Genomic DNA, 13,702 nt, shown 5'->3' on the forward strand with positions numbered 1-13,702 from the left:
TAGAACACTGACTACTTCAGAAAGAATATGGTAACCTTTATTTTTTTCCATAGTAGCTTCAAATTTTTTTAAAATATCTTTTCCAATATTACCTCTAACGTTCCGACAACATGACGCAAATTCTTTTATTAATGCTGTACTTTCGAACAATGACAGTTTTGGTGATTCTAACTGAGTAATTGTTTTTTGAACAAAACTAAAATTTGATTTTATAAATGAAAGTTCTTGTTGAAGCAAGTTACTCTGAAAAGTTTGTTTAGAATCCAAAAGAGATTGGGAACTTTCATCTGTTAACGTATCAATTATGTTCTTTATTTTAACAAAATGATCTGCATAAAAATTAGCTGCTTCTAACCATGTTCCCCATCGCGTTAAAATAGGTTGTGGTGGAAGAGGAATGTTAGGTAGCATTTCTTTATAAAGTTGAATTCTTATAGGAGATTTAAGAAATACTTTTTTGACACTGGATATCATGGTATTTACAAGAGGAAACTTTTTTCGTATTTCCTCTGCAACTCTGTTTAATCCATGCGCTACACAAGTAACATGTATTAAATCTGGGAAAAATATTTTTAAATTTTGTCCTGCTTTCACCATATAAGGAGCAGCATCCGATAAAATAAGCAGTAATTTATTAGAAGGAATAGTTGTCGGAAGAAAAAAAGTTGCTAATGTTTCTTGTATAAAACGCGAAATTGTTAAAGCATTTGTTTTCTCAAGTTGCTGGCATGAAATAAGATGAGATTTTGGTAAGGTATCTTCTTTAAGAACACCAATCGATAAATGAGCAATATACTTTCCTGAGGAATCAGTGGTTTCGTCTACAGATATGAAAAAATAATTATCTGCAATTTCTTCCTTAATATTAATTAACACTGACGAGTATAGCCCGTTCACATTATTTCTTCTTAGAGACCGATCACTTGGAACATTAAGTTTACAATATTTTTTTAGAAACGAACTAAAATTTACATTTGCTAATTTTGAAAGCGGTATGTTTGCAGACACTAATGCGCGACACAAGTCTTCATTAAAAGTTTCTTGCTCATCTAATTTTTTTGAAGTAGATTGGAAACATTTAGCCATTGAAGTTTGATGTTTTCCTCCTATTTTTCCTTTTTTTGCAATGTGTGAAGCAGTTCTCACATGTTGGTCTATCTGAAATTTCTTCTCACATGCTATCTATAAATAAAAATAAAAACTGAAAAAGACAGAAAAGATTTTATTTCACGTTCAAAGCGTCTATGTATCTATTGATACGTATTTCGCTTTAATAAAGCTCATCAGAATAGTTATTCATAGCCGTTCTTAACGTGAAAAATAAAATTCTCTGTCTTATTAGAAGTAACAATAACATGACTTCGTTATGGACGCAATAGCGACATCTGATAGAAAAATCGGTAAGATAGTTTCGAAACAAATTCAGATTTCTGCTTTAATCTGGAGCCTTCTAAAAATTGCAAGACATGACCAGACGATGATAAAGATGTTAAAGAAGACATGGGGAATCTAAAATTTGCATTCCACGACATGTCTATTCATCTAGGCAGAAATCCTAACGAATTTGTTTCTCGTACTCATACAGAGTAGATCCGAAGAAAATGAAAAAGACAGAAAAGATTTTATTTCACGTTCAAAGCGTCTATGTATCTATTGATACGTATTTCGCTTTAATAAAGCTCATCAGAATAGTTATTCATAGCCGTTCTTAACGTGAAAAATAAAATTCTCTGTCTTATTAGAAGTAACAATAACATGACTTCGTTATGGACGCAATAGCGACATCTGATAGAAAAATCGGTAAGATAGTTTCGAAACAAATTCAGATTTCTGCTTTAATCTGGAGCCTTCTAAAAATTGCAAGACATGACCAGACGATGATAAAGATGTTAAAGAAGACATGGGGAATCTAAAATTTGCATTCCACGACATGTCTATTCATCTAGGCAGAAATCCTAACGAATTTGTTTCTCGTACTCATACAGAGTAGATCCGAAGAAAATGAAAAAGACAGAAAAGATTTTATTTCACGTTCAAAGCGTCTATGTATCTATTGATACGTATTTCGCTTTAATAAAGCTCATCAGAATAGTTATTCATAGCCGTTCTTAACGTGAAAAATAAAATTCTCTGTCTTATTAGAAGTAACAATAACATGACTTCGTTATGGACGCAATAGCGACATCTGATAGAAAAATCGGTAAGATAGTTTCGAAACAAATTCAGATTTCTGCTTTAATCTGGAGCCTTCTAAAAATTGCAAGACATGACCAGACGATGATAAAGATGTTAAAGAAGACATGGGGAATCTAAAATTTGCATTCCACGACATGTCTATTCATCTAGGCAGAAATCCTAACGAATTTGTTTCTCGTACTCATACAGAGTAGATCCGAAGAAAATGAAAAAGACAGAAAAGATTTTATTTCACGTTCAAAGCGTCTATGTATCTATTGATACGTATTTCGCTTTAATAAAGCTCATCAGAATAGTTATTCATAGCCGTTCTTAACGTGAAAAATAAAATTCTCTGTCTTATTAGAAGTAACAATAACATGACTTCGTTATGGACGCAATAGCGACATCTGATAGAAAAATCGGTAAGATAGTTTCGAAACAAATTCAGATTTCTGCTTTAATCTGGAGCCTTCTAAAAATTGCAAGACATGACCAGACGATGATAAAGATGTTAAATAAGACAGAGAATTTTATTGACAGAGAACGTGAAATAAAATCTTTTCTGTCTTTTTCATTTTCTTCGGATCTACTCTGTATGAGTACGAGAAACAAATTCGTTAGGATTTCTGCCTAGATGAATAGACATGTCGTGGAATGCAAATTTTAGATTCCCCATGTCTTCTTTAACATCTTTATCATCGTCTGGTCATGTCTTGCAATTTTTAGAAGGCTCCAGATTAAAGCAGAAATCTGAATTTGTTTCGAAACTATCTTACCGATTTTTCTATCAGATGTCGCTATTGCGTCCATAACGAAGTCATGTTATTGTTACTTCTAATAAGACAGAGAATTTTATTTTTCACGTTAAGAACGGCTATGAATAACTATTCTGATGAGCTTTATTAAAGCGAAATACGTATCAATAGATACATAGACGCTTTGAACGTGAAATAAAATCTTTTCTGTCTTTTTCATTTTCTTCGGATCTACTCTGTATGAGTACGAGAAACAAATTCGTTAGGATTTCTGCCTAGATGAATAGACATGTCGTGGAATGCAAATTTTAGATTCCCCATGTCTTCTTTAACATCTTTATCATCGTCTGGTCATGTCTTGCAATTTTTAGAAGGCTCCAGATTAAAGCAGAAATCTGAATTTGTTTCGAAACTATCTTACCGATTTTTCTATCAGATGTCGCTATTGCGTCCATAACGAAGTCATGTTATTGTTACTTCTAATAAGACAGAGAATTTTATTTTTCACGTTAAGAACGGCTATGAATAACTATTCTGATGAGCTTTATTAAAGCGAAATACGTATCAATAGATACATAGACGCTTTGAACGTGAAATAAAATCTTTTCTGTCTTTTTCATTTTCTTCGGATCTACTCTGTATGAGTACGAGAAACAAATTCGTTAGGATTTCTGCCTAGATGAATAGACATGTCGTGGAATGCAAATTTTAGATTCCCCATGTCTTCTTTAACATCTTTATCATCGTCTGGTCATGTCTTGCAATTTTTAGAAGGCTCCAGATTAAAGCAGAAATCTGAATTTGTTTCGAAACTATCTTACCGATTTTTCTATCAGATGTCGCTATTGCGTCCATAACGAAGTCATGTTATTGTTACTTCTAATAAGACAGAGAATTTTATTTTTCACGTTAAGAACGGCTATGAATAACTATTCTGATGAGCTTTATTAAAGCGAAATACGTATCAATAGATACATAGACGCTTTGAACGTGAAATAAAATCTTTTCTGTCTTTTTCATTTTCTTCGGATCTACTCTGTATGAGTACGAGAAACAAATTCGTTAGGATTTCTGCCTAGATGAATAGACATGTCGTGGAATGCAAATTTTAGATTCCCCATGTCTTCTTTAACATCTTTATCATCGTCTGGTCATGTCTTGCAATTTTTAGAAGGCTCCAGATTAAAGCAGAAATCTGAATTTGTTTCGAAACTATCTTACCGATTTTTCTATCAGATGTCGCTATTGCGTCCATAACGAAGTCATGTTATTGTTACTTCTAATAAGACAGAGAATTTTATTTTTCACGTTAAGAACGGCTATGAATAACTATTCTGATGAGCTTTATTAAAGCGAAATACGTATCAATAGATACATAGACGCTTTGAACGTGAAATAAAATCTTTTCTGTCTTTTTCATTTTCTTCGGATCTACTCTGTATGAGTACGAGAAACAAATTCGTTAGGATTTCTGCCTAGATGAATAGACATGTCGTGGAATGCAAATTTTAGATTCCCCATGTCTTCTTTAACATCTTTATCATCGTCTGGTCATGTCTTGCAATTTTTAGAAGGCTCCAGATTAAAGCAGAAATCTGAATTTGTTTCGAAACTTTCTTACCGAAAAATAAAAACCTTTATTTTAACCCAACCTTTAAAATATAAAAATATACAAGGTGTTTTTGGTTAATCAAATAACTGGTTTGGAAAAAAAACACTCGCTAAGTGTTTTAAATGCAGTATTAATCCACAAATTAGTTTTTGTTACTAACCATTAGTTCATCATATAACTTATTTTAAAATTCAACAAAAGTTTTTTTTTTGTTAATTCAATTACAATAAAAATAATTGTGTTTTAGAATAGCTGACTTCATAAAAAAAAGTAAAGGTGAAAAATTTTTCTAAATACACACCATTGTATTGTACCATGGACAATTTTTTCTCACTAAAGGAAGCTATTTTTCATTTAAAAACAACCTACGAGTACTAAATTTCAAGTAAATACGTTTATTGGTTTTAAAGTTATTGTTGTTATTAACTAAAATTTGACCCCTCATTAACTATATCGTTTTGTTAAATTTTTCGAGAAGTATCTACAGTCAAACGTTGTAAGTGTCATTTGGAAACACCCTGTATGTATGAAATATTAGATATTTAATAGAAAATATTAGATACTTACAATTTTGCCACAGACTGAACAGTAGATTTTTCCCATATCCATAGACAGCTCTTTATAAGGTTTAATCCAAGTTGAAGCACTGGTTGTTTTAGGCATTATAAAATCACAATCTTCCTTTTTGTTACGCACAACGAGTGTTTACGCTTTGAATATAAAAACAAAAATGATTTACAAATCTGAGCATCAAATTAGAAATGTTTAGGTACCTAATTCAATAAACTGGGAGATTTTGGAAAACCCCTAAATTAGGAACAAAACTATTAGCCGTTTACCTGCTGTTAAGATACAATAAATTGTAGATAGATTTGGGGATTAGATCATAAAATGCAAATGAGCGAACCCTTAGCGATTATCCAATAACTGAATGCCTCAGTGACCGAGACTTTCTAAGAATGTTGAGGGCTACTTAAATTGATCTTCTTTGAAATTGTAAATGTTTTGTACCTGTAGAGATTACGTACTTAGATCATTTCTTGATTAAAATGACTACAAAATTTTATACAAGAATTGAAATAAATTGGTATGTTTAAAAATTTTCAAATACAGTATAAAAATCTGAACTTTTATGCACTTTATGCAAACTTTTATACAAATATGCCAAAATATGAAATATTTGCATAAAATATGCACAATATGCAAAATATGCAATATGCATATTTGCCGAAGTCTACCTATAACCTATAACAAATCTATGACGGGCAGCAACCAAATCTTGACTATCTAATCTAAAAAGTTGTGCGATCAGTTGGACTTTTAACGTTCAGTAGGCCCTCCAAATAGTCCCCTCAGTTCATTTGCTAATTTCCTCATTTTCCTACGGAGAATTCTTCCCCCCTTGTCTTTGAAAAGGTTAGAACATGATAGAGTATCAAAAATAGTGTGACAAATAAGTGTAACAATGAAAAATTGACAGACCAATAAATATTTTGAACAGTAGCTACCTGCAAATTTGAAAATTTAGCAAAAAAGAACACCTGGCGAAAATACAAATTGGCGTTGTAGGCCGAATTTAATTGACAAGAAATCATCAGTTCTACACCGCTATTAGATGAATAAAGTAAGTAAAATATACTTAAACATAAAAATTGTATTTTAGGTGCATTGTATTTTCTTAACAGGTTGGTTTCGATTTGTTTGGAATATTATGGATGATCCGTGCCCGTTAGCAGATCCAGCATGTATAAATACTGTGGCTATTTATATTGGTTTCTCAAAATCAAATGTAAAATGTAATCTTTATTACAATAAATTGTAGCTTAAATTCACAATCTAGCCATGTTGGCACAGAATTTTAAACATTATTTTCTTTCTGAGGACAATTTGGTAGCAAGTTACAAGTGATTTAGGATCCATTTTGATCTACTCCCGACGGTCTATCAACTACAAAAGAAGAAATCTTTATAGCCTTTACGGTAAGCGGCGAAATCAAGACAGAATTTAGTAATACATACTACACCTTGATGTTATTGAGAGCCTGAAAAGAGATTTTTTGAAGTCTTCTAGTCCGGCTGTTCTCGAATCATAGTGTGAAATGGGTGTGTGGAAATATAGGAAAAGAGAATATGTTTTCCCAACCAACGACACTAAGTGGGGCATTACTTGTTTAACAAAATCAAGTGCTTTTACTGAAAATAAAGCAATAAGTCAAAATGGGCAGACGCATGGGTAGAGGAAAAACAAAAAAGAGAATCTAAATAGTCGAGTTCAAAAGGTAAAAAAAAGAAAGGACTCCCCAAAGGAAGTACTGCCCCACTCCCACCAACAGATAAGTAAATCAGAAAGGAGTCAAACGGAACGTAAACCACCACCAGTCATTATAGACAAATTGAAAAAATAACAACACCCTACTGAAACACCTATCAGGTAAGCAAATATCTTAACAAACTAGCATGCTAGCAGGTGGAGATATAATAATTAATGTAAACGATGAAAATAGATACAGTAATCTAACAAACACTCTAGATAGCACATATCTTGATTGGTACTCATTTGAAAATAAACAAAATGGGCCTCTAACAATGGGTTGCAAGAAAACTGCATGAAACTTGCGAAGCTAAGGACATAAGGGAAGATCTAACCTTTCGAGACTGGCTGAATGACGAAAGTCTAAGCCACAAAAAAAAAAGATCTAAAAAATAAGGGATACATAATAGAAAACGTAATCTAATTACTACAAGGAAAGAACCAATCACCACTTCTACTTTTTGCACTTACTTTTTTGGTAAAGAGGAAAATACAAAAAGTATCTGAAATTACCGAAATTTTACACAGGAAAAGCTTTTATAAAACCGAAATTAATTCTAAAATTATTGTACGAGATGCGTAAAATGCATAGGCAAACATTAACCAAAAGATTGTAAAAAGCCCCAAAAAAAACTTAATGTGTACACTGTGCTGATGCTTATCTAGCTAATTACAGAGGTTGCACCACTGCTATAGCTCTTCAAAAATTACGGAACAAAAAAAGTTACAATCATACCACAAAACAAGGCAGCAAACATGGAGAATCCTATACAAAACCAACCAAGAGAGGTGAACCAAATCCAAACGTATGCCAAAATATCCTCTAACGAGCCAAAACAAGTAGTAGACCCAAGTAGTAGCATTAACCCTTTGTGGACGGAATTTTTTTTGTTTATATTTAATGGTAAATAATTTGTTTTTAGGACATATTAGGGCAAAAAATAGACAAATCAAAGGTTTTTTATATTACATTTTTGTAGCAGGTAGTAAGTTTTTCATTTGTGGCCTAGTGGTTCCACATGGAAACCACCTTTTTTGTACTAATTACAAAAATATAATATAAAAAACCTTTGATTTGTCTATTTTTTGCCCTAATATGTCCTAAAAACAAATTATTTACCATTAAATATAAACAAAAAAATTAGTACAAAAAAAGGTGGTTCCATGTGGAACCACTAGGCCACAAACGAAAAACTTATTTGGTGTGAAATGGAATAAAACAATTTTTTTTTTTTCAGATATACATAAACCTACCCGACATGTAGTACAGTGCCATCTTGTACGACGAGGAGTTGCCTTGTGCAGTGTGTACAACGTACTTTGGCTCCATGCTGAGGCATATGGGCTACTTTGTAAGTTCTTATTTCTAGAGGAATTTGTTTTTTGAACCTGTTACTGGTGCTTGATTTGTCCATGCTTCTTCTTCCAATTTGGGGGCCTGCTCCAATCAAACCGGTGGCCACAGCAATTTTAAATTCTTTTAAAGACATACTCTTACCAGTTGTTGATTGTTTGAAAATTATATATGAGTTTAGTAATGTTAGGTCAACAAAATGGAAAAAAATTCTATGCCACCACTTTTGTGGTTGTAATCTTGTACTAATTGTTTGCAGTTAATTTCCAATGATGTCCCATCCTTTTCTTTCCTCTTCACAGTAACATTTTCTTCAGGTTTGTGAAGATTCCTTAGAAAATGGGTTTTTTATCCATCCATTGCAAAGCTAGCACGCCGTCTTCACTCATTCTCCAGTTTGAGTCACCCCTGATCAGCACGTACCCATACCTTACATCCCCTTTTTATGGGCTTCATCGGCATATATTGGCGTAAACTACTTCGTCCCTTGAACCTTATCATCGATTCGTCTATTGATTGTTGCCTGCTGGGATAAAGTGAGCTTTTATAAGTGGTTGAAAATTCCTCTAGCAATGGCCGCACTTTGTAGAGTATATCATCGTAGTTGCCATTACCTTTCTTAGGTTATAATGAATTGTCATTTATATGAAGATGAGTAAGCAACCAACCAAATATGTCACGCGACATACATGAAGAAATAAACTGATCCCTGATAACAAAATTTGCAGACCAAAAATCTTTATAACTAGGCAAGTTTTTTACACCGATCAAAAGGTTTATTCCCAAAAAACACTTTATTTCTTCAAGTGTCGTGGGAGTGTTGTTTTTGTTATTTTCTTGGACTACATATAAATTAGTTTGGGAAACAAGTGTATTCAACAGGTTCTCAATAAACAAATGAAGGAAGAACTCAAGAGGAGTCTCTATAGTATCAGGAACATTTGGTCCGACGTTTTCTGAGAAAGGACGGAGTTGAGCGGCATTATTTGGGTAGGTGGTCCATTTTAACTCATCAAGAATAGCAACTGATACCTCGTCTTCACCACAGTCACTGTCAGGCACATCATCTTCATTGTCTGAAATATCGTTTTGTGCATCTAAAACAGCTGACTCCAAAGTCATGTCGAAATCTTCATCCTCGTTCTCATCAAAATCGGATACATCAGATCCCTCCGATGGGATATCTGCTAGTAAATCGTAAGCGTCATGATTTGTTAATTGACTCAAATCAAGTCACTTTAATTGTGAGCGCGCCAAATGTATTATGTACAATGTGCACAACTGCTCCTGGATTTTGTTATCGCGTGGGAAGTGAAATACGCGACGTCTACATCGCATTCCGTCCGGTGGTCCCAGCGTACGATTACTCGGACAGTAGGAAAACAATTGTTTAAAGGTGGTTCCACGGTGGAGCCACTAAACCTGAAAGGGTTAATTCGATATTAAATACGTTACGCAGAAACAAGCAAGAAGAATTCTGGTAAGGAGAAAAGCAAGGAGATACTGTTTACCGTAAGTAACAAAAAATCGACATATGTTTAATACCAGACACACTTTATAAAACAAACATACATCAAACTGAGAGGATATCAAATATATCATATTCACCCTAGAAACACAGATGGTGGAGGAGCAGCAGTAATAGTAACAAAATAGCCTAATTCACTTCGAGAGAGAACATATAAAGACTGAACCTATGCAGACAGCTGAAAGTGTAGGGACTAGAGCCATCCAGCCAAAACACTCTAAAAAAAATAAAAAGGAAAATTCCCAGTGGTTGGTTGCATACCAAGATCTGACTAAGGGTCAGATGACCCTTGAATTACATAATTTGAGTAACATTATATACATTATAATTACATATATATACATTATAATTATTAACACTAGGTTGATGATAAAGGATTACATTTTTTACAATTTCCCAGCTCGAAAAAGGGAAACCTACTCCCTGAGAGGTAACAATGGAGTAATTAAAATGAGGACTTTATAATACTTCGATAATAATAGGTTGAATTTGTAAAAACTGTTGATAGTATGAGGGTTTTGTAAGCATGACCGAAAAACTGGAGATTCTAATTGAATTCAAAGAGTGTTGATGGTTTCCTAAGTGTGAGTCAGTTGGTTGAATGACGTCATCACTTGAAGGCAAATATTTGTCTAAATTTTTAATTATTTATAATACAATTATTTTAAATATAGCTTTAATAAGTATACATTTGATTATAAATAACACCCTTACTGGGCATATATTATCTGATTTCTTTTTAAAAACTACCTATCACTTGTCTTGAAGGTCTTGTCATTTCAAAACAATTTTTACTTCCTTCTGTCAACAGTTGGTTGTTACATCTTATAGCGTAAGGTCCCCTTTTTCAAGCTAGAAACTGTACGTTCTCTTAAAAAATGTAATCTTTTATCATCGGCCTAATATCTTAAGAATTATAATGCTCGTTACTTAAATTATGTTATTTAGGGGTCATCTGACTTGTGTGGATAGTTCCAACCACTTTATAGACGTAAGTATTAACCACATTTTCAATTTAACAGTCAAAATTTTACCATTTTGTTTTCATTTTTAGGTCGTTATACTTATTTACAGGTTTTTCACTGATGATGATCGATCACTGTAGGATCGAAAACGTTCTGAAAATTTATAAATCAATTTTGGAAACTTTAAAAAAATTTTAATAACAAAAATTTTATACCATTTTCCAAAAAGAAGTTTTTACTTCACTGTAAGTTTTTTTTAATCTAAAAAAAAGGTTACATCCATATGGTTGGAAAAAATTATCAATGGTGCAAATTTTAATGCTACAACACCGTGTGGGGTTCAATAATAACCAATACAAAGGGGAGAGAATTATAAATATATATATATATATATATATATATATATATATATATATATATATGTATATATATTGAATTTGAAATTTCCGCGGGAGCTATATGTGGTTTCAGTTGTTTTCCAGGTTTGACTCCGGGTTAAATATTTTTGGTTTTTAGAAAAACCATTGTTTTCACGACGTTTCGGCAAGGTCACACTTGCCATTGTCAAGTCAGATTCTGCTTCGTCTTGATGTTCCAGGCGAACTGATTTCTCGTTCGCTGCACGCTGAGTTTACTCAGCAACCCCTCCAGGGGATTGGAGAAGACGCCGCAATGCTGAATTGGTGACTCTGTGTGGAACTGAAAACATAGTTAGACATATCAAGGCAAACCGAATAAGATGAGCAGGTCACGTGGTACGATCAGAGGATGACAGAGTGTTAAAGACAGTGTTTTTTGAAAGACCAGATGGTAGAAGATCAGTAGGCCGACCGAGAAAAAGATGGAAGGATAATGTTGAAGCCGATTTATTTAGAATTGGGGTACAACAATGGGAAATAGAAGCTTAAGATCGTAGAGGATGGAGGGCGATAGTGGATGCGAAGAAGACATACTCCGAGTTGTAAAGCCAGTGAAGAAGAAGAAGAAGTAGAAGAAGTACCTACTGATACAATCATAATTATAATAATGAAATAGTGCATACTTTACTTGCTTAATTTTTTGTAATGTCAGACTAAATATCATTTTGCTTTTATTTTTGTGAATTAATTATTTTTCTATTTTAATGAGCTGACACCCCTATGTCCCTTAGATTTTAGGCCCACAAGTTAAGGAAGGTTGCACTAAAGCAATGGAAGGCATCTAATAAAAAGCATTTTTTAACTCTGTCACTAACATTCAATGAGCAGGAAATACAATAAAAGACCTTCTTTAATTACTAATTTTGCATTTGTATTATAAATTTCAAAGTTCAAACTGTCCAACGAAAACTTTTTTACAACTAAAGTTGTTTACCGTTTACGAAAAGAGGTTTTGTACTAGCTAAAAATAAAAACGTCATTTTAGACCTAAACAGAAAATGAAAATCTTATTAACTCCGGCAATCTAAAATTTTCTTTCATTTCAATGAAAACTGCGAATGGTAATTGAGTGAAATATTCCACAGCGGTATAATGTGACAATAGGTGTTGAGAATCTGAAATTCAAAATGTTGCGAAAAGTTTCTGAAATTCATGTAAAATTCAATGAACTGAGTGTAGAATTTGTATTCCCATTTCGAATAAAACCTTAAATTGTCTTCTAAAGTGTACTAAAAGATTTTATAGGAAAAAGTCAACGGGTGTTGGGAGTTATGTTCATTCTTTATTGAGAAAAGTTTGATGAATATTTTTTAAATTACTTTTGTTGGTTCTAGCCATTACGACGAATGTTTTAGTAAATTTATTGGTAATTAACTTCTTAAGTAGCTTAATCCAGTAAAACGATTAAATCTGTTTCCATTTACAAATATTCGTCCACTATTTCTTTTATAACTCGTATTTAGATTAATCAAATAAGAATTTATCAAGATAGTCACTGTATAGTCGCCAACAAATTATTGTAGAATTTATTACCTGCATGTCATATTGAAGACGTTTCTATTTCATGGGATGATTAAAACAACAGGTAGCAATAGCATTGTATTCATCTGTAACTAGACTATAGGCTATTGATTATATACTTTAAAAAGGAACTACAGTTAAAGGGTTCTATTATTTTATACGGTCAATGGACCCCCAAATATGAAAAATTTGGGTGAATTCTATGCAGTTTTCGTACATATATACTGTTTCATAATGTTTCATTTTATTAATCAAAGATAGAATAAAAATTTTATTTTGTTGTAGAACGCGTTAGTTTAGCCAGTGGGTTTATCCATAATGAGTTTTGCCCTAAAGGACTGAAAAACATTGTTTTCCGGTCTACAAACTCCAATTGTTTGTAGATATTATATTTTAAAAACCTTTTGTTTTGTTTCGCTGGAAAGGCCAAAGCCACCAGGTAGTTATTGTATTTAGAAAGTATAAGATAAAACCGTTATCATTTTCAAGGAAAGTTGTTTAGAAGCGATGCTTGGGTTTTTCTGATATAAAATAAGAGGAGAGATATAGGAATTTTCTGATTGGTTAGCGAGTTTGGAATGGGGATGAAAGAGAGTGTATGTTTTGAAAGTTTGGATTAGAAACGATTATTATGAGACGGTCATCTGAAAGAAGCAAGTGAAGTTTTGTATAGTCAGTTAAGAAGCAAGTACCAGTGATGTTAATAGTTAGAAGTGGGTGGCTGACAGGTGGAACGAGAGATAATTCAAAGTTGAGAAGTCGAATACCTCCTTGATTCTATAAAGTCCAAGTGAGTAAGTCACAAGAATTATAACTATTAAAAATATTTGAGACACCAAGTAAAAAAATACTTGGGTCTCAGGAGATTGTTAGTATACGAAAGAGAGGAGAGAATTTTGGAGTTTGTTGAACGAGTACTGGTAAAAGAGACCTGCTCGTGTTTTGGAGAAAGAGTTGCTGGTATGCTGATAGTTTGATACTTAGAACGGAGAAGGCTTTGATTGGGAGCCTAGCATCAATTAACAAGAGGGAGCTATTTTGGTCGAAAGAAGACATCGTC

The sequence above is a fragment of the Diabrotica undecimpunctata genome, chromosome 10 (assembly GCF_040954645.1).
Source record: "Diabrotica undecimpunctata isolate CICGRU chromosome 10, icDiaUnde3, whole genome shotgun sequence".
Classification (NCBI taxonomy): domain Eukaryota; kingdom Metazoa; phylum Arthropoda; class Insecta; order Coleoptera; family Chrysomelidae; genus Diabrotica; species Diabrotica undecimpunctata.